Source organism: Thamnophis sirtalis, unplaced genomic scaffold (genome assembly GCF_051295495.1).
Source record: "Thamnophis sirtalis isolate CommonGarterSnake01/CBP01778 unplaced genomic scaffold, rThaSir2_p1.2 scaffold_13, whole genome shotgun sequence".
Classification (NCBI taxonomy): Eukaryota; Metazoa; Chordata; class Lepidosauria; order Squamata; family Natricidae; genus Thamnophis; species Thamnophis sirtalis.
In genome coordinates, this window is record NW_028261393.1 from 28,067,827 (window position 1) to 28,090,711 (window position 22,885).

Here is a 22,885-nt window from a genome sequence, read left to right on the forward strand (position 1 = left end):
TCAGTGGGATGCATGCAGGATGGAGAGGAGATATATTTGTCCCTGCGCGCAGCCCACTGATTAAAATACTTGCTTTCGCTCACTCGAGCTCTGATGCCGGCGAAAGAAAAGTCCTTTCCGCCTGAATCCCGCCCGAGCTCTGTTGCGGGCATCAGTGGGGTGCGTGCAGTGAGGAGAGGAGAGATTCCTTTCTGCACAAGGCCCCCCACCCTCTTCTTTGGAAGAGCCGGAAGCATTAGGGGAGGGGGCTTTGCACATCCCCCCTCCCCCGAAGCCCCGTGCCTGCTTACAGCAGCCCCAGATCGCCAATGGCATCGGACTCCAGCTCCCATCCCGGCCCTCTGCACAGGGTGACGCTTGCAAAGGAGAGATGCGAGATGCACTGGAATTGGTTAGAATCGGATGAAGCTTGGCTTTGGAAAGGTTGGGGGGGGGGACAAGCGAAAGTGAAAGCCCCATAGAGTGACGCCACCAAGAAGAGTTTTGCAGTGTTCCACGGCCCTCCCCCCTCGGGAAAGGAGGGTTGGGATCACATGCAACTGACTCTACTCATTTTGGGTGTGCAGGCGTTACCTGTGTATGAAGTGGGCTGCCCTATGCATTTGCGTGTGTGTGTGGGAGAGAGAGAGAGTGAAAAAGAGAGGGAGAAATAATTATATTAATTAGATATATCAGTGTTTCTCCACCTTGGAGACTCGAAAGTGTGTGGACTTCAACTCCCAGAATTCTTGGAGTTGAAGTCCACATACTTTCAAGTCTTCAAGGTGGAGAAACACTGAGATAGATGATAATGAGATGAGGGAGGGAGAGGGAGGGAGAGGGAGGGAGGGAGGGAGGGAGGGAGAGAGAGAGAGAGAGAGAGAGAGAGAGAGAGAGAGAGAGAGAGATAGATACCATAACTAGATAGACAGATAGGCAGGCAGATAGACAGACAGACGGATGGATGGATAGAGAGAGAGAGAGGATATGTGAGTCCAGACAGCCCTGTAAGCCCCACACACCCCTCTGGCTCACTCCCTGTCAGAACTTCTCCCATGTGCAGTAGATCTCTGAAGATCTGCCTCTGAGGAGCCTTCCTTCCTTCCTTTCTCTGTCTCCTCCTTCTCATTAGAGCCAAGGTGGCGCAGTGGTTAAATGCAGCACTGCAGGCTACTGCTAGATCAGCAGTTCAGCGGTTCAAATCTCACCGGCTCAGGGTTGACTCAGCCTTCCATCCTTCCGAGGTGGGTAAAATGAGGACCCAGATTGTTGGGGGCAATATGCTGACTCTCTGTAAACTGCTTAGAGAGGGCTGAAAGCACTATGAAGCGGTATATAAGTCTACTGCTATTGCTATTGCTCATCTTGTTCCTTCCTTTCCTTCCCTCTTTCCTTCTTATTCCTATCACCTTCCTTCTTTCCTTCATTTCTTGTCTCCTTTCCTATCTCTATCCCTCTCTCGATCTCCTTCTCCTCCCTCCTTCCTTCCTTCCTTTCTCAGGAGGGGACGAGTGGGGGGGGGGCGAAAGGGTGACAGGCTGCGGGTGGCCAGGGACCCCTCCCCTTCAGACACAAGATGAGAGACCATGAGCAGAGCCCAGGACGAGGGGAGGGCGAGAGCTTGACAGAGCCACGAGCGGCGGTGGTTGTCCCAGGCAGGGGCGTGGTGGAGGTGGTGTGGGTAAAAGGGAACCGGAGGGGGCTGCGGTGCCAGCGGGGATCGGGCAATGGATGTGGCTAAACTCCACGCCTGCTTCTTTCTTCCAGCAGCATCGAGAGTCGCTGGTGGCAAAGAGCTCGGCGGCATTGCCTGGCTGGAGGGGAGGGCGTGGGGTGCGGGAGACCAGCCTTCAGAAAGCTCGCCTCTCCAGACAGCCCTGTAAGCCCCACACACCCCTCTGGCTCGCTCCCTCCCATCTGTCAGAACTTCTCCCATGTGCAGTAGATCTCTGAAGATCTGCCTCTGAGGAGCCTTCCTTCCTTCCTTTCTCTGTCTCCTCCTTCTCATCTTGTTCCTTCCTTTCCTTCCCCCTTTCCTTCTTATTCCTATCACTTTCCTTCTTTCCTTCATTTCTTGTCTCCTTTCCTATCTCTACCTCTAAGAGGGAGTGTGTGCACAGGAGTGGGGATTTTCTAAAAGTCCCATTGAATCCAGAGGAGGGGAGATAGATAGATAGATAGATAGATAGATAGATAGATAGATAGAGAGAAAGAAAGAGAGAGAGAGAGAGAGAGAGAGAGAGAGAGAGAGAGAGAGCACAGGAGTGAGGATTTTCTAAAAGTCCCATTGAATCCAGAGAAGGGGGGAGAGAGAGAGAGAGAGAGAGGGAGGGAGTGTGTGCACAGGGGTGGGGATTTTCTAAAAGTCCCATTGAATCCAGAGGAGTGTGTGTGTGTGTGTGTGTGTGTGTGTGTGTGAGAGAGAGAGAGAGATAGAGACTATCACTAAGTGTTGTAGCTTATGATTCTTGATGAATGTATATATATGTATGTATATATATATATATATATATATATATATATATATATATATATATATATATATATATATATATATATATATATATATATATATATATATATATATATATATATATATATATATATATATATATAATTATATTTTCATTCTATACAATCACATATTTACTGTGCTTAATCAGGGCATATAACATTGAGTAATAAACACGGCCCTCACTTATATAGAAAATGCCCTCTACAATACAAACCCAATATACCACCTTGGCCCACCATACACCCTCTTTCAACCCCCTCCAACTTTCATACTTCCTTCTCACACACCCCTCTACGCCTACTTCCCCTCCCCTTCTTTCTAACCCTAATCCTATCACTCCCTCTAATCCATTCCCTCCCTCCCTTCTCCTCCTCCTCTCTCTCACCCTCTCCACCCTCCTTCTTCTTTCACTCGACTCTTTCCTTCGGTATATTTCTATCACCTTCCAGTATATTCGGTTTGTTCTATTTTCGCACTAACATTGAAAAGCCACAGTATACAAATACAATCATGGAATTTAACACATATTGTATTTCCCACCTCCCCCCTCCCCCTAAGTCCCTGCCTCCCTTCCCTCCCCCCGACTTCCCAAAGACCATACGTGGTATAACTTTTGGACAATCACAGTCTAAAATATCTCTACATTGAACTCAGCTTCTTACTGTTACCCAAATTTTAAACAATTTAAATTGTTACTGATACTAAGCATAAGCTATCTGGAGTTTCTTAGTCCCATATTTACTTTTTATGTAATCAATCCATTTTTTCCAGTCTCGTTTATATCTCTCGTTTGAATGTTCTTTGAGATATGCTGAAATTTTGGCCATTTCGGCTAAGTTCATAACTTTCAAAGTCCATTCTTGAATTGTAGGTAAATCTTTCTTCTTCCAATACTGTGCCACCAAGAGTCTTGCTGCCGTTATTAAGTACAGAACCAAATTAGTCTCTGCTGCTGTAAAGTCAATACATATACCCAGTAAAAACAACTGGGGGGTGAATTTTATCCTTCTTTTGAAGATGTTTTGCAGGATCCACCATATTTTTATCCAAAATGCCTTGACATTACGACATGTCCACCATATATGAAAATATGTAGCATCACAAGAACCACATCTCCAACATTTAGGTTGAACATTTGGATACATAGAGGCAAGCTTTTTAGGATCTAGGTGCCATCTATAAAACATCTTATAAAAATTTTCTCTCAAGTTTTGTGCTTGTGTAAATTTCACATTTCTTACACAGATTCTTTCCCATGTTTCAAGCATTATTGGTTCCTCGATATTCTGAGCCCATTTTATCATACAATCCTTAATCAGTTCCGTTTCAGAATCCATCTGTATTAGTACATTATATATCCTCTTTATATGCATTGAGCTTTGATCTCTTATTTGTTTAAACAAATTATCCTCAACTTTTACAAAGCCAATTTTTTGATCTGTTTTCCACCTAGCCTGTAGTTGACCATACTGAAACCACGTTTGAACTACCTTCTCTTCTTTGAGTACCTCTAAAGATTTTAATTGCATCACCCCTCTTTCTGAGATAAGAAGTTGTCTATAGGTGGTTCTATCGTGTTTTTGTTCTACATTCATATTTTCAATTGCATGTCTAGGAATTGCCCACATGGGCACTTTATCATTTAATTTATGTTGATATTTTTTCCAAACCCGCAATAAAGCATTTCTTAAGATATGATTTAAATTTCTTATCCATTTTTTTGTTAAATAACAGGTAAGCATGCCAACCATATAACAAGTCATATCCCTCGATATTCAAAATTCTGTCATTAGTTAGATGAATCCAATCACTAATTGCAGATAAAGCCACTGCGTCGTAGTATAATTTTAAGTTAGGTAATTTCAATCCTCCTCTTTCACGTGCATCTTGCATTATTTTCATCTTTACCCTCGGCTTCTTTCCTGCCCACACAAATTTGTTAATAACCTTCTGCCATTCTGAAAGATTCGCATCTCTTTTAAGTATTGGTAACATTTGAAAAAGAAATAAAAAATTTGGTAAAATGTTCATTTTTACTGCCGCTATTCTACCCAGCAAGGACAAATGCAGTTTTTCCCACCTTTTCAACTCCAACTGTATACTATGCCAAAGTGGTTCATAATTATGCTTATATAATTTCCCATTTGAGATTAAAATATTAACTCCAAGATATTTAACTTTTTTAACTACCTCACATCTTAGCATCGCCCCCCAGTTCTTCCTTCTGTTTGATAGTCATATTTATAGCTAATATTTTGGTTTTTCCTAGATTTATTTTAAATCCCGAGACTTGACCATACTGATTGATCGTGTTCAATAATACCCTACTAGATTCCTGCGGTTGTTCCAATATTATGACCAGATCATCCGCAAATGCACGGACTCTGTATTCTTGCTGTCTAATCTTAATCCCTTTTAGACCGCCCAAGCCCCGTATCTTATTCAACAGTATTTCCAAAGTTATAATAAACAATAATGGGGACAGAGGACAGCCCTGTCTTGTACCTTTTTCAATTTGAAAGGAGTCTGTCAGACTTCCATTGACAATGATCTGGGCTGTTTGCTGCTGATATATTGCACCAATTGACCGTAAAAAGCCATCTCCTATCTGCATTTTTTGCAATGTTTTCAGCAGGAATTGCCAATTAACTCGATCAAAGGCTTTCTCCGCATCCAAAAATATGAATGCGGCCGGGATTTGATTGTTCTTTCCCAGGTATTCTAAAGCGTTAATAATTAATCTAACGTTGTTCTTCATCTGTCTGCCCTGTATAAAACCAGTTTGATCGGTATGTATCAATTGTTGAATTACCACCATTAGCCTATTTGCTAATATTTTAGTAAAAATTTTATAATCTACATTGAGTAATGAAATAGGTCTATAATTTTTTGGTTGGGTAAGGTCTTGGTCTTCTTTGGGTATCAACGATATGAACGCAGTCTTCCACGAAGGGGGCACTTTCCCTCCCGATTGAATTTTATTGAATAGTTCTCTGAGGGGTTCTACCATTTCTAACTGTAAATTTTTATAATAAACAGCTGTTAAACCATCTGTGCCTGGTGCTTTCCCTAACTTTAATTGTTTAATTGCCTGCAAAATTTCCCCAGAGGTTATAGGTTGATTTAGCTTATGCCTATGTTCTTCTCTAACTAGGGGGATTTTCTCTTTATCTAAGTATTTGTCTATATCTACGTCCTTAATTTTATCCCCTTTATACAACTCTGTAAAAAATTCCCGAAATACCTTTTGAATCTCTTCCTGTTGAAACACTTCCTTCCCTCTGTAACACAATTTGGATACATTTCGAGCTTTCCTTTTTTTTCTAATCTGATAAGCCAACCACCTACCGGGTTTATTTGCATTGCAGAAAGTATTATGTTTAGCATATAATAAACTGGTGGCTACCTGGTCAGAGATCAGCATATCAAACTGAGATTTTAATATAGCAATTGTTTCCCTAATCTTTGTATCTCCTGGATTCAATGTTAATTCTGACTCTTTCCCTTTAATTTCCTCTTCCAATTCTTTTCATTTTTGCCCTTGTTTGTGTCTATGTATTTTGTTTATATTCATTAATACTCCTCTCATATACGCTTTGCTTGCATCCCATACATATTCCATAGATGTACCCTTATTCATATTGAGAACAAAATATTCCGATAGCAATTTTGTACAATCATTAACATACTTTTCATATCTAAATAAGTTTTCATTCAACCTCCAGGACCTTCTTGCCTGGGCTACCCTTCCCAATTCCATCCAGACTGGATTATGATCTGAAAGAACTCTCGCCATAATCTTTGTCTTCTTCACCCTGCAAAGTAAATCATTTGTAATTAGTATAAAATCAATCCTTGAAAGAGATTGATGTCTATTGGAAAAAAAGGTAAAGTCATATTCTTCTGCATGCCTCTCGCGCCAAGCGTCACGCAATTCAAAGTCGTCCAGCATGTCAAAAAAAGGTTTTGGTAACTTAGCTCGGAATTTGGTGTTCGGGCAAGATGTCTTCTTATCTCTTTTGGTGTCGATCACGCCATTCCAGTCACCCAATAATATACAAGACTCAAAGTCCCACTGTACTAATTTAGCATGGAGATTTCTATAAAATCCATCTTGTTGTTGATTAGGAGCATAAATTCCCAAAAGTAACATCTTTTTCCCTTCTAGGATTAAATCTAATGCAATATATCTTCCAAAGGGATCTGCTTCAATTAGCTCAGCTTTAATGTCTTTTCTTAAGTATACTACTATGCCGTTTTTCTTTTCCATGGCTGAGGTCGCAAAATGTTGGCCCAGTTTGGGGTTAAACAAATATTTTTGATCGGTTGATTTGATATGAGTTTCTTGCAAACAAATTATATCATTCTTAAACTGTTTGAGATAATGAAATATTTTCTTTCTTTTCTGTGGAGAGTTCAGTCCGTTAACATTCCATGTCAAAATCTTAGTTGTCATTTTTGGTTGCCTGAGGCTTTTTTAGAGCCTCCCGCAAGGCCTGTCTCACCTTTGGTTTGGCTCCTCCCACAGCTTCTGAGCTTGTTGCAGTAGCTCCTTGATCAGTGGCCAACGATTGTTGAGATTGTTGCATAGTAGCTTGTTTATCCGTTTGTCTGGTGGTCATACGGTTGGATCTTTTTTCCTTGACTCCTTGCCCTTCCGGGAGAGGGAGATGATACATTTTATCTGCTGGTTGTGTGGTTTGCTGTTTATCTTGTTCGTCTCGTGGTTTTTCACCATATCCCGAAGATTCAGGGTATCCCATCTTCAGAATCTTATGATAGAAATCACGAGCTTTCCATACAGAACTGAGATGATATCTTTGTTTGTCCATTGTAACTATAATACCGAATGGGGCATCCCATCTGTACTGTATCTGACGCTTTCTGAGCTCTTCCACCAGAAAAGCATAATCTCTTCTGGCTCTTAGCATCTGAGGTGGTATTTCTTTCAAAACAATCAGGTCCTGTCCACCAATTTGAAGCTTAGTATTATAAGACTCTTGTAATATCATATTTCTAGATTCTCTTGTAACAAAGTATATTACCACATCTCGGGGAAGTTGCCTTTGTTTTGCCACCTACGAGTTAACACGAAAAGTCTTGTCAATCTGCCAATCAAAATTGGATCCCGGTTTTCCCACCAGACGGTCAAAAGCTTCAGAAAACATTTGCTTTAAGTTCTCCTGCTTTTCTTCACGCAGCCCCCTCACTCTTAATGCAAGCTCCATCTGCTTATACTGTATCATAATAATTTGTTTTTCAGCATTATCAATTTTTTGTTCCACCACTTCAGTTTTGGATATCAGGTTGGTTTTAGCTTCATTGAGAATTTCTAAATTATCTTCCATTCCAGAAATATATTCTGTTATCACATTTACAATTCCCATCATATTATCATTCATTTTAGTGACCCTAGTATCGAATTTGTCATATAGAACTTCCATCTCATTCCTTATTTCATCTTTGAACTCTCTAAGCATTTCTAGATTCTGTTCTCTGGATTCTCTAAACATTTCTAAGTTCTGTTCTCTGGATTCTTTGAACATTTCCAAGAAAAATTCTTTTGTTAGTACGTCTCCACTAGGGGGCATAGATGGTGGGGGCTGCAACTTTGTACCAGGTATGGGAGACGTTTTCGGAGGTAATTTCACAGAGGTTGATTTGGATGCCATTATATTTTGGTTTTAATTATTTATTCTAAATTGCTAATCCACTGTGCTGTTTGGAGAAAAAGAAATTCCTCCCCCCCCTTTTTTTTTCCAAAGGGTTTTACGGAGGGTTTCAAAAGAGAAAGTCCGTTTGGAATGTTTGGAATGTCTCTGTATCAACAACAAAGAGTCTTTGAAGGCTTTAAGGGAGTAGGTCTAATTAGGTTATAAGAAGTTATTTCTTTGATTCTGTACCAGGAAGTCGGAGATAACAAATGCAGAAGCTGTAAACGCCATTTTGAAGACAATTAAACAAAAGAGATTTTTATAACATTGAAGCTGGTATTTCAGATAGAGAAAAATTTTAAAGTTCACAAGTTTGGTCTTTGCTCGTATTGATTTTCAATAGTCTGTTTTCTAAAGATTGTCCTAAGGGGGAGGGGTTCCTGTCTTGTGCTGTAGATAACAGCTAAGAAGTTCAGGTCGGAGTTGAATGACTCAGCTTTAGGTTGATCCTCCCCCTCCATCCACAGCCCAAAAAGAAACAAACTGTGAACTTCAAAGAAGATTCTTACCAGCTGAGATTCCTCACTGCTTTTTTCTTGTCTGAAAAAAGAGTTATCTTCTTGATATTGAGTAGATAACGAACCAGAACTCTGGGGGCAGCTCTGTTAAGCTGCCGACGGCGACAGCCCCTCCCCGGAAGCTCCCGATGAATGTATTCTATTTTTTTTTTAATGTACACCGAAGACAAATTCCTTGTGTGTCCAATCACACTTGGCTAATAAACTACTCTACTCTACTCTACTCTACTCTACTCTACTCTACTCTACTCTACTCTACTCTACTCTACTCTACTCTACTCTACTCTACTCTACTCTACTCATTTCTATTTCAATTCTAATAAGGAGTTTAGCTTCTCTCTCTTGAAAATGCAAGCTAGCTTTAACTTTCAAACAGTTCATTTAGTGACCGAAGTTACAATGGCATTGAAAAAAGTGACTGATGACCATTTTTCACACTTAGCGACCATTTTTCACACTTAGCGACCATTGAAGCATCCTCATGGTCATGTGATCAAAATTTTGATGTTTGGCAACAGATTCATATTTATGATGCTTTCAGTGTCCTGGGGTCATGTAATCGCCTTGTGTGACCTTTTGACAAAATATAAATTTTTTAATCAAGCCCCCCCCCCCCGGGTCAATGGTGTCCCTGTTTACCAATCTGAAAATCTGGTCACCTTAGGTAGGTGCCATCTGTAAAACATCTTATACAAATTTTCCTTGTATGCTGTTGACATTGTCATTTTATAATTTTGAGACCACAATTTCTGCCATTTCTCTAGTTAAATCCCATGTCCAAATTTTTCCCCCCAAGCTATCATAGATTCTTTAACTTGTTCTTCCTTTAACGTAACCTCTAGTAGGTGTCCATATAGTTTTTAATTACTTTTTCATTAGTCCCTGTCAAAATTTTGTCTAATTCAGTCATTTTATCATTTTACCTTCCGTTTTACGATCTTTATCATATCTAGATTGTATTTGCACATATGAAAACCAATTCATTCCTATTCCTTCCTGTTTCAACTCTTGTCTAGATTTAAGTTCACCCTCTGCATTCAACATTTCACCATATCAAATTGTTTGTTCCTTTTTGTATATTATTGAATATGAAAAAGCTTCAATAGTTGATAGCCAGACTGGGATTTTTAAATAATATTGCCTTTTGATCTTCTCCCAATTCAGTAACAAAGCCTCTCATAAATAATGTCTTCTTAAATAACCCTGTGTTTTAGTTCCCTTATACCATAGAAAAGTGTTCTGACCCCCCTCTTCATACACCAAAGCACGCCAAGACAAAGATACTTCAAAGATTTATTAACACACAGAATAGACCTTGGCAGCAATCCAGCACAGACCAGACCTTGACAGCAATCCAGCCTGCTAAGAGAGCCACAATAGCTTCTCCAGCTCTAGTAAATACATTGATTCCTGTGACAAGCTTGTGGAAAGCCATTCCTTTTATAGTCTTGAGAAGAGCCTAATTACCACCAGCTCAGTTCAATTATCTCCTGTAACTGCGTAACTGTTCTTTACGCCTATTAGCCCTCCATTGCTGGGCATCCAGGAACAAATCCCTTGTCTGTTCCCCACTGCTCCAATGCAAGACGTCAGGATCACACTCCCTTGTCTCCTCCCCACTGCTCCAAAGCTTGACTTCAGGAGCACGCTCCCTTTGGCTTTCACTGCTGCTCCAGGCCTCAGGCACCTCCTGGTGGCCAACCAGCCTCTCTGCACCCTGCTCAGAGTCGGAACCCTGTCCAGGGTTCTCCACATCTTCCAGAGCCGACTCATAGGGCCCCTTGCTGTCGGAGTCTGGTGGCAGCTCCAATGGCGCCTGCTGGGCCACAACAGAAAAGCATGCCATCCCAACAGTAAGTCATGTCCTTCTACAGTCAATAATCTAGAATTCAGTAATGTTATCTACTCCTTAACCCACATCAAACTTATTGCCTGATAATATAATTCCCAGTTAGGTAAGCCCAGTCCTCCTTTTATTCTAGCATCTTGTAACCATTTTAATTTTATTCTTGCTTCCCCCCGCCAAATAAACTTCAACACTATTTTATTTAATTCCTCAAAATAATCTTTTCCTAATCTAATTGAAATTTTCTGAAACAGATATAAAATTCTGGGTAAGATGTTCATTTTGATTGTAGATATTCTCCCTATCATTGATAGTTGTAGGTTTTCCCATTTAATCAAGTCAGTCGCAATCTGCTGCTTAAGTTTACGATAGTTATTCTCTTTAATGTGCTGCATCTTGCAGTTATGTATATCCCCAAATATTTGACCTTATTTGTGACTTGAATCTCCAAGGCTTCCTTTTGTCTTGATATATCCTTTGTCAAAATCTTCATTTTGTCTTTATTAATTTTCAAACCTGCTACTTTTCCATATTCCTCTATTCTTTCTATCAATTTAGGTGCCGTTTCTAATGGGTCCTCAAGGATAAAAACCAGGTCATCTTCAAATGCTTATAGTTTATATTCTTTTTAAATTTTCATTCCTTTTATTTCTTTTTCTTCTCTGATCGTTCTATTTAAAACTTCTAATGTTAAAACAAAAAGTAGAGGTGATAATGGGCAACCTTGTCTCGTACCTTTCTTTATTTCAATAGAATCTATCAGTTCTCCATTTATCATTATCTTTGCTGTTTGTTTGTAGTATATGGTTTGTATGGCTTGGGTAAATTTCTTACCAAAATTCATCTGTTCCAGTTGTAAAAACATAAATCGCCAATTCACATTATCAAATGCTTTCTGAACATCTAAAAACATCAAAGCCATTTGTTTTTCAGGGTGCGCCTCATAATACTCCAAAGTGTCCAGAATTATTCTCATATTATCTTTAATTTGTCTCTTTGGTAGAAACCCATTTTTATCAGGGTGAATAAAGTTGTTTAAATATTTTTTGAGTCGTTCTGCCAATATTGAAGCAAATATCTTATAGTCTGAATTTAGCAGAGAAATAGGTCTATAATTCTTATTTTCCTTTGTGAAATGGACAACTAGTTAACTTAGATGAGTAAAGAAATAAAATTTGTTGTGACGTTTGTGACTTTTGTGATTCAATGCAGCTTCTGGTTCCAGAGTGGAGTTTACTTCAGTGGCTTTAGACACCGGCAGCTTTTCCGTTTCGGAGTTTCTTGACCTCTTCTGCTTTGAATGACCTTCGTGGCTTCAGATCTCCCTGGAATCAGTTTTGCACCTAACAATTCCTTCTTTCTTATGGGGTTACAGGGCATATCAAGGCATCTGCGGTTTCTCCAGAGATTTCAGCTGACCTTCACTTGCTGGATGTTTCCTGGATTGGAAAAAAAAGTTTCATTACTGGAAAAGACTTTATACATGAAATAAAAGATAATAAGTCAAATAACAATATGAGATGGTGTTACATTCAGAGTCCCAGTGTCTGTTAGAGAAATATCCTATTAATAAGGTGACCAGATTTTAACATTGGTAAAGAGAGACACCATTGACTGAGCGGGGGGTGTGTTGATTAATTTTTTTTAAAAAAAATTGGGACTTTTTAAAAATGCCGCGGGACACGGGACAAATTGTTCAAAATTGGGACTGTCACGCCAAAGCGGGATGTCTGGTCACCTTAGACTAGAGGTGCTGACTGAGGAGGATGAGGAGGAGGAGGAGGATGAAGATGTCTCCTTCAAACGGAAGTATGTGACTGACAATTCTATATATAACTGAACAGCAGCTTGGGATGTGAGGTGGGAAGGTTCTTGGAGCTGAAAATTTAAAAAATTGCTTTTCAAACACTTGAAATAGAGTGATGCTGTATTAAACACTGCTTGTAGGCATATAAACATCCATATGTATAAATATGGATAAATAACAGTGCGCTCTGTTCTCACACTATGCAATCTTGGATTAGTGTTGTGTGGAGTTTACCAGTGTGTTAGTGGATGGCTCAAAGTGAACAAAACAGGCAAATGTAATACATGTGTCAGCTGAACATGGATTGTGTAAAACACCAAAGAAATGCTGTACTAGTATCTCATGGCAGAATCATAGCTGCTTCTCAAATTAATGTTGACCCAGACATTTTTCCCCTCAGAATTATCACCTTTCCCACCCTCCTGCCTGTTGTATTTATTTGATCTCCACTTACATAGTGTAAGGATTGAGTGAAAAATAATGGTTCCGAGGTTGTCAATTGCCATAAAAGGTAGTACTGACATGTTAGAGATGCTGAAACATTGTTTTGTTTTGATTGTTGACCAGTAGTTTTGAAAAAAACATTGGGTTGCTATTGTTTATGAAATGGAAGGCTGTGACAGGTTCTCAAGCATGCTTTAAGCAATGTGCCATGACTGAATTTTTGAGTGCTGAAGTCACTTCAACTGAAATTCACTGCTGAAAGCAGCTTCTTTATGGTGATGATTATGTTGCCGTAAGTATAATTATTGCTGGGCCAAAAATATAAATATGGGGAACCAGAAAGAACTGATTTGTATGATCAAAAATGAAGTGAATGTTGCAATAACATCATCAAGCTGATGAATTAATTCAGGGCAATTAAATCACTCAAAGGGAGATGCTGCCAATCTTGGTATTTCACAGGAATATGTGAGACACAGTATTCTTCAATATCAGCAGTACAGTTGTGTGCACAGTGACAAACAGCTTTATGCTGTCATTTTATGATTTTCAAACATTTTGTACATTTTTCTGTGTACAACAATAATATTTATACATTTGTTTTTTAAAAGGGTACTGTTAGGAGGGCTATGTCATTAATTTTGGAGGATGACTTGCTTTTAAATACTTCAAAATAGTCTTGTGTCTTTCATTTGTAAATATTTAAAATTTCTATACAAGTCCCTCCAACAAAATATATATTTTATATTCTAATGGGATACAAGTAACAAATCTATTATTAATGTTTGCCATACCATGGGAATTAAATATGTATTTTCTGATGAGATTAATTTCACATTACTTGTCACTTTAAATAAACAAAAATAAAAACATAATGCAGTATTATAATTCTTATTGGAGTTCTAATAAAAATTTTCTCTAGTACTTCAATCCTGTGTATATTTTTTTAAAAATGGCACCAATTAGCAAAATGTTTACAGTTTACCAATAGACCTGTTTGCCATGATAGTGAAGCTATGAAGAAATAAAATGTAGTCATTTAACTATCAACTCACTCCAGATGCCTTTACCTCATTAGGTCTCAAGTTAATCTACTTCCAAGGGATTGTTGCTGTGAAAGGGAGTATAGTACAAGTTCCTCTGCCTTGGTTTATAGGCATAATAATTAGTAAGATTTATCTCTATGTAAACAGTCGTAAAATATATTTATATGAATTAAATGCAGTCTTATTCAAGGATATAAATTATTGGCTATTTTAAAAAAATTAAATGTAATATAGGCAGTCCTCAATATACAACAGTTCATTTAGTGACAGTTCAAAGTTACAACGGCACAGAAAAAGGACTTCTACTGTTTTTCACACTTATGACCATTGCAGCATCCCCATGGTCACGAGATTTACATTTGGGTGCTTGGCAACTGACACAGATTTATGACAGTTGCAGTTTTCTGGAGTCATGTGATTCCCTTTCGCGGCCCTCTGACAAGCAAAGAATGGGGAAAGCAGATTCACTCAACAACCATGATACTAATTTAACTGCAATGATTCACTTAACAAATGTGGCAAGAAAAATTGTAAAATGGGGCAAAACTCAATAAATTTCTCACTTAACAACATAAATTTTGGGCTCAATTGTGATCGTGCATTGAGGACTACCTGCACTTATCTTCGGTGTTACTTCATTCTGCTGTAGCATTAAATTTCATATAGAACAAGCTTGTCCTTTCAGAATTGTGGAATTGTTATATAACTGTCTACCTTTAGAAAAGTTTCTCTTGAGTTAAACTCAGCTCCTATAATTTTATTGATGTGTCGTAATTTTCTTAGCAGTAGTATGGAAATTGTCATTGTTGCTTTTGGACAATTTTTAATATTTTCCTATTAAATATACAGTACTGAGATTCCCAGGTGGGTTCCCCTCCAATTATTAGCCCGGTTCAACCCTGCTCATCTTTTTGAGAGCAGGCAAAAACAGCCAGGTTACATCCCTACAAATTGAAAGCTCTCTCCCTCCCTCTCTCTCTATCTCTCTCCCCTCCCTTCCTCTCTCTCTGTCACTCTGTGTGTATATGTGTGTGTGTCTGTCTGTCTGTCTCTCTCTCTCTCACTCACTTAATCACACACTCTGTGTGTTTGTGTCTCTCTGTGTCTCTGTCTGTCTGTCTTTCTCTCTGTCTCTCCCTCCCTCCCAACCTGCAGATGGGCTCCGGACCAGCGGAGCCTCTTCCTTCTTTTTAACCAGGTGATCTTTCCTAAGACATAAAAAAGAACCTTAATTACAGGTTCAACAAAAGAAGCTGGAAAGAGATACTGAAGCCAAGAAGCTGAAACCTGGGACTGGAGAAAAACCTTTTCTATCCCCTTACCAGCCCATCCGGGAAGACGAGTAACACGAGGGGGATCCCTCCCCCTGCGGATGGGTTCCAGACCAGCGGAGCCTCCCTGGATGTCGCAGCAGCAGCCCCCCCAAGTGCGCCAATCTTGGTGTTTTTTGCATTGGGGCGTGCTGCAAGAGGGAGTGAGTGAAGACCTTTTCTAGCTGGCGCAAAGGATTTGCTTTGCTGAGCGGGGGTGACAGGCCCACACTTCCACCACCAGCAATCTGGAAAAGGTCTTCACTCACTCCCTCTTGCAGTCCGCCCCGATGTGAAAAATGCTGAGATGTTAAGCAAGGGAAACATCTGTTGCTTCAGTAGAAAGAAAAGCAACTTCAGAGCTACAGCTGGCGTCGGGCCAGCTTCCCATTGACCTCCCCCCCACCTCCGAGTTCCTGACAGATCGAATTATTTCAGCAACATCTCCCCCCACCACGGCACCCCGCCTCCCACTCACACGTCACCTCCGCTCCATTCTCCAGCCAGCCTCATGGGGTTTTTTTGCCTTTAGGAATAAGAACGTTTAAAAGGCTTTTTTTTTTAATTTGGAAAAAAAAGATGATGCAGGTTCTGAAAGAGCGAATCTCCGTTGCACAGCTACGCTTTTTCTTCCTCCAAATAATGGTCACCACTTATTGTAGTGAGTCAGCCTCCTAACATCAGTCCAGGCTCTGCAATTACATTCTCTGTCCCCCCCAAATCCGCAGAAACAGGTGGGAATCAGTCATTATCATTAGCAATCTCTCCCACGCCTGGCCTCCCCTTCGGAGGTAAGGGGCGGGGAAGAGCAGATCTCCCAGGGACACAAATATTCCCCAAGTGGCCACCACCCGCTTCTCGTAGCTCCCCCCCCTAGAAAATGGGAGAGGAGTGAAATAATGCTATGCTTTGGAATTACAGATCTCCAAGGCCAGGTCCATGCCAGGATGTTCAGGGCTTCCCTCCAGGCCACCTGCAAAGCCAGCAGCCACATCCACAGGCTCTGTGGGGAAAGGCGGGCCATGGGAAAAGGGAGCAAGTGTGCTCCCCGCCTGCCCGATCCAATCTCGCCCGCCCAGTTCCCAAACCCTCTCTTCAGAAAGAGTTCTCTAGCAGCCTCTGGCAAGGTGTCTTCCCCGCCCTGCTCGGTCCGAAAGCAAATAAAGCAAATAAAATATAAAATACTGGTTTACCTTTCTCTGCTGCTTCTCTCCCAGGCTGGATCCGAGAGGAGATCCCTGTCCTAGGCTTCCTGCTGCCCTTGTGGCATGGGGAAAACAGACGGTACTTTGTCCCTTCTGTCTCCCCGTTGCTCAGAAAAGCAACTCCGGGAAGGTCCTTTGGTGGCAGCAGGCGTTTTAGAACCTGCCTGCTAGCAAAGGACCTTCCTGAAGTTGCTTTTCTGAGCAACGGGGAGACAGAAGGGACAAAATATTGTCCGGCCATTTGCGAGCCAATCAAGAGTGTGGCTTTGAAAACCTGCGGCGTGATCATGCTGCGCGGGAGCGAGTGTCTCTCCCCGAATATGGAGGACATAGTGGGCAACTTGTATGTATCCTAGAAAATCAGTAAGACCCACTGGCGACCCATATCTGCCACGGCCTTGCAGCCTCTTTATATTGGTAAAGATAAATTTTTTTAAAAAAAATCGGGACTTTTTAAGAATGTTGCGGGACGCGGGACAAATTGTGCAAAATCGTGACTGTCCCACCAAAAGCGGGACATCTGGTCACCTTACCTATTAAAAATGGATATCTTCAATGCTCTCACTGAACACAGTTATCTGCTGTTATGAGTCACAGCTTTTGTTTTTAAATCTTTTGTCTGTATCCCCCTCCCCGGTTCGAGTTGTGAGCCGCCCTGAGTCCCCTTCGGGGGAAAAGGGCGGCATATAAATTAAATAAACTGAAACTGAACTGAACAGCTATTGTCTTAATCAGAATAAATTTTGAACTGAGTGGAACTCTCCAATTATTTCAGAATAACTGAGTTGGAGGGACTTTGGAGAACTTCTAGTCCAACCCCTAGCTCAGGCAAGTGACCTTATATCACTTCAGAGAAATGGTTGTCCAAACTCTTCTTTAAAACTTCCCGAGTTGGAGCACCCACAAGTTATGAAGATTGGTTTTCCCACTGCTTGGTTGTTCTGACTCTCTGGGTGTTTCTCCTTAATTGCAGCTTGCTTCTCTGCTTCCTTAGTCTCCATCCATTTAAGAAGAAACTAGACAGTCACTTCTTTGAAATGGTACAGGTCCACGATGGTAAACCTATGGCCCACTTGCCAGAGGTGGCATGCAGAGCCCTCTCTATGGGCACACAAGCTGTCTCCTCAGTTCAGCTCTGCCACGGCTGCTCGCTCACCTCCTTCTGGCCAGCTGGTCTTCAGGTCCCTGTCGTGCATGTGCAGATGGTGGGGTGCTTGTGGGGGGGCATGTATGCAAGTGTAGGGGACATGCCGCTTGCTGTGGGATCACATGTACATTGCATTTGGAGGGTTTGGGTGCACATGCGCACATTCATGCCAATTCACACACAATTTGGGCACTCAGTCCAGAAAAGGTTAGCCATCAGTGGTATAGGTCCTCCTGTGTGACCAGGGGGCTGGACTAGAAGACTTCCAAGTCCTATTCTATTCTCTTGTATTCTATTTCCATTTCCATTCTTATTCTTATTCTTATTCTTATTCTTATTCTTATTCTATTTCTATTTCTATTTCTATTTCTATTTCTATTTCTATTTCTATTTCTATTTCTATTTCTATTTCTATTTCTATTTCTATTTCTATTTCTATTTCTATTTCTATTTCTATTTCTATTTCTATTTCCATTTTTATTCTTATTCTATTCTATTCTATTTCTTTTTCTATTATATTCTTATTTTAATATAAAGTTTTTATTTTTAGACAGACATTGACAAAACATAAAACATAAAGCCGTCTTCAATTACATACAGTGTGTTGATTGGTTACAAGTTTTTTGTGCATCCTTTCCATAGTCCTCACTTACAATTTATATGAAATCACATATAAAGCTCTTTTTGCCAGCTACAAGAGAAGCAACCAAAACGGCTGCAGAAGGTTGGGACAAGCCTCTGAAACAGAAGCAGTACAGGAGTGGTGTCGAAATGGTGAGAAAAAAATTATTATTAGAGAAGGGAAAACCCAAAAGAATTGGAATTTAAAATAAAATTGAAGACAGAAGAAAATAAGCAGCGTATTAACCCTGGTTTAAGACTATCGTGTTATCTTTTCTACCTTAACTTTGTTTGTTTTCTATGATGGATTTTTTACAAATGCCTCTTACTTTTAAACTGGACTGGTCTACTTTTTTCCTTCTTCCTCTGTACTTTTTCCATTGGATTAAAAGCTTCTTCTCTCGTAAGGCTTGGACAGAGCTTAATTTTTACACATTTTTTTTCCCTCTCTCAGAACTTGGTGTTTACAGAGAGAGGTAGAAACAGATGGAAAAGAGGTAACACTGCCATCCAGTGGCTAGAGGCTTGGCAATATCTGATAATGCTATAAGCTTTGATTACTGAAAGGCTCAGTGGAAAACGTTTTGTTGATACAGGTGTTCCTTTGAAAGAAAGAGAAAGCTTTGATTTGAAAAACTCCACTGAATTTGTTTGACCTAAAAAGTCTTGGATGTTTTGGCAGTGTTTATAACCTGGAAAATGGCACAACATGAAGAAGAAAAGGCACTAACTTTTCAAAGAATTTTCTTAGAAATTCAAAAAGTTTTAATAATTACAGAGAGAATTGAAAAGAGTCTTGAAATTATAGATCAAAATACAGAAAGTACGGGGACAGTGATGAAGTTTGAGGACAGAGCTGAAAAATAACACAGACATATGAAAGTGATAAGAAAATTGTTGACACTGACAGCAAACTGAGAGTGGGGGGAAATGACGTGTGAAATACGGAAAGGAGAAATCGATGAACAGGAACTTTGTTTCAGATGTCAGAAAATAGATGAAGAAACGAGAGAAAATTTGGCAGAAATAATGAGAGTAAGCTCGGCAGAAGCACTAATGATAACAAAAGTTAAGCTGATAAAAAGAGCAAATAGAGGGTTCAAATTTTTATAAGACATGCAATGAGCAACAAGTTCTTAAGAGAAGTCCACATAAGACTTATCAAGAAAACACTTAGAATACAGACTTTACAAATGGCAAGAAATATTGGACTACACTATCTCTGGAAGGATACAGGATGATGAAATGAAATGTCACAATAAATTTTAGTTAAATGATGATAGAATACTTAATATCGAGGGGTATGATCTGGTATATGGTTGGCATGCTTACCTGCTATACAACAAAAAAGTGGACAAAAATTTTAAAACTCATATTTTAAGGAATGCTTTACTGCGGGTTTGGAAAAAATATCAATATAAATTAAATGACAAGATACCCCCACATGGGCAATTCCTAGACATGCAATAGAAAATATGAATGTAGCACAAAACCAGGATATAATTACTTACAGACAGCTTCTTACCCTAGAAAGGGGTGTATTACAACTAAAATCTTTAGATGTATTAAAAGAGGAAAAGGTAATTCAAACATGGTTCCAGTATGGACAGCTACAGGCCAGGTGGAAAACAGATCAAAAAATTGGTTTCACGCAAGTTGAGGATAATTTATTTAAACAAATAAGAGATCAAAGTTTAATGCATATAAAGAGGATATACAATGTATTAGTACAGATGGATTCCGAAACAGAACTAGTTAAAGATTGCATGATAAAATGGGCTCAAAATATTGAAGAACCAATAATGTTGGATACTTGGGAAACAATCTGGGTAAGAAATGTAAAATTTACACAAGCCCAAAACCGGAGAGAAAATTTTTACAAGATGTTCTATAGATGGCATTTAGATCCTAAAATGTTGGCTTCTATGTATCCAAATTTACAACCTAAATGCTGGAGATGTGGTTCTCTCGATGGTGGACTTGCCAAAAGGTTAAGGCATTTTGGATAAAAATATGGTGGATTATGCAAAATGTTCTTAAAAAAAGGATAAAGTTTACTCCTCAGTTATTTTTGTTAGGTATAATTACTGACTGTACAGCTGTAGAAATTAACTTGATTTTGCACTTAATAACTGCAGCAAGATTGTTGGTGGCGCAATACTGGAAGAAGGAAGACTTGCCTACAACTCAAGAATGGACATTGAAAGTTACAAACTTAGCTGAGATTGCTAAAATATCTGCATATCTTAAGGACCACTCAAACGAGAGATATAAACGAGACTGGAAAAAATGGATTGATTATATACAAAATAAATATGGGACTAAGAAATTCCAGATAGCTTATGCTTAAGATCAGGAATGATTTAAATTGTTTAAAGTTAGTTTAGCAAGGAGGAGCTAAGTTCAATGTAAAGATGTTATCAATTTCTTATTCTTTTTTCCAATATATTTTAGACTGTTTTTGTTAAAATCTATACCATGTACGGGTTCTGGGAAGTCGGGGGGGGGGGGGAAGGTTGTGGGGGTTGGGGGGGAGGGTGGAGGGGATATAGATCAGGTTTGACGAGATGTGTTAGATTTTAATGTAATTTGACTCCACATGTATACTGTTTTCTCTTATCTTTTAATTACTATTATTATTATACAATTGTATCACAGCGGCCAGTTGTTTCGCTGGATTTGGCATTGGTTACTAGTCGGGCCCCACCCAGGGGCCTAGGACGTCGTAACGTATTTTCGTAATATGCGTGCAGATCCAAGCAGTGCGGCTTTTTGCATTTGACTGATGGTGATTTTGTCAATTTTTAACTGTTTTAAATGTAATTCCAGTGCTTTTGGAATAGCACCCAGTGTGCCAATTACCACTGGAATTACCACTGCTGGTTTGTGCCATAGTCGTTGAATTTCGATTTTTAAGTCCTGGTATCTTGCGATTTTTTCATGTTCCTTCTCGGCAACCCTGCTATCACCTGGTATTGCGATGTCTATGATTGTGACCTTATTTTTCTCAACCAGTGTGATGTCTGGTGTATTATGCGCCAGTATTTTGTCGGTTTGTATATGGAAATCCCACAAGATCTTGACCATCTGATTTTCGGTGACTTTTTCAGGCTGATGTTCCCACCAGTTTGTTGCTGTTTTAATATTATAATTTTTGCACAAATTCCAATGGATCATTTGTGCTACTGAATTGTGCCGCAATTTATAATCAGTCTGCGCGATTTTTTTACAGCAGCTGAGTATGTGATCAACAGTTTCATCAGCTTCTTTGCAAAGTCTGCATTTGGCATCATCAGAGGATTTTTCGATTTTGGCCTTAATGGCATTTGTGCGGATAGCTTGTTCTTGCGCAGCCAGGATTAGTGACTCTGTTTCTTTCTTTAATGTACCTGTTTTTAACCATAACCAAGTTTGTTCACTGTCCACTTTATCTTTTATTTTTTCCAGAAATTGACCATGCAGTGCTTTGTTCTGCCAACTCTCCATTCTTGATTTTATCACATCTTTTCTGTATTCTTGTTTTGTCTGTTGGGCCTTCAGTAGATTTTTGTTCTTTACTTCAATTAATAGATGTTCTTGAGTGTCTTTTAAATAATCAGCCAGTGCATGTTTTTCTTCTTCAACTGTTTGCTTCACTTGTAATAATCCTCTGCCACCTGATTTTCGGGGCAGATATAATCTATCAGTATCACCACGTGGATGTAAACTGTAGTGCATTGTCATTAGTTTCCTGGTTTTTCGGTCCAAAAGGTCCAAATCAGCTTGTGTCCAGTTAACTATGCCAGCTGTGTATCTTATAACTGGTATTGCCCAGGTATTTATGGCCTTGATTGTATTTCTACCATTCAATTTAGATTTCAAAATTTTCCTAACTCTGTTGGTGTACTCTCGCCTGACAATAGTTTTTACTTCTCCATGCTTGATGTTATCCAACTGCAGAATGCCTAAGTATTTGTAGGCTTCATTTTCTTTGCATTTAATTAGTTGGCCATTGGGCATTTCAATTCCCTCAGATGCAGTGATTTTGCCCCTTTTTATGGATACAGTGGTGCATTTTTCCATGCCAAACTGCATTGAAATATCGGTGCTGAATACTCGGACTGTATTTGTCAATGATTGGATTTCTATTTCTGACTTTCCATAGAGTTTCAAATCATCCATATATAGTAAATGCGAAATTTTTTCAGCTTTTTTGGCTGTTTGATAGCCTAATTTCATTTTTTTTAAGATTACTGATAGTGGGATCATTGTGATGATGAAGAGAAGAGGTGAAAGTGAATCACCCTGGAAAATTCCTCGCTTGATATTAACCATTCCGTAGCTCTCATTCCCTACTGCCAACTCAGTTCTCCATTGTTTCATTGCCTTTTCAGTAAAGGATGTAATATTTTTGCTAATGCCAGTTGTTTCTAAGCATTTTATGATCCAACTATGTGGCAGTGAGTCAAATGCCTTTTTGTAATCAATCCAGACCATATTCAAGTTCGTTTTTCTGTTCTTACAATTTTCTAATATCATTTTATCAATTAGAAGCTGATCTTTTGTGCCCCTGCTCCTTCTTTTGTTGCCTTTTTGCTCTACTGGCAAGATGTTGTTTGTTTCCAAATAATCCATCATGTTATCTGCAATAATGCCTGTGAGTAATTTGAAGGTTGTTGGTAAGCATGTTATTGGTCTATAGTTTTCAGGTGTTGTTCCTTTAGTTGGATCTTTCTGAATCAAGTATGTTTTTC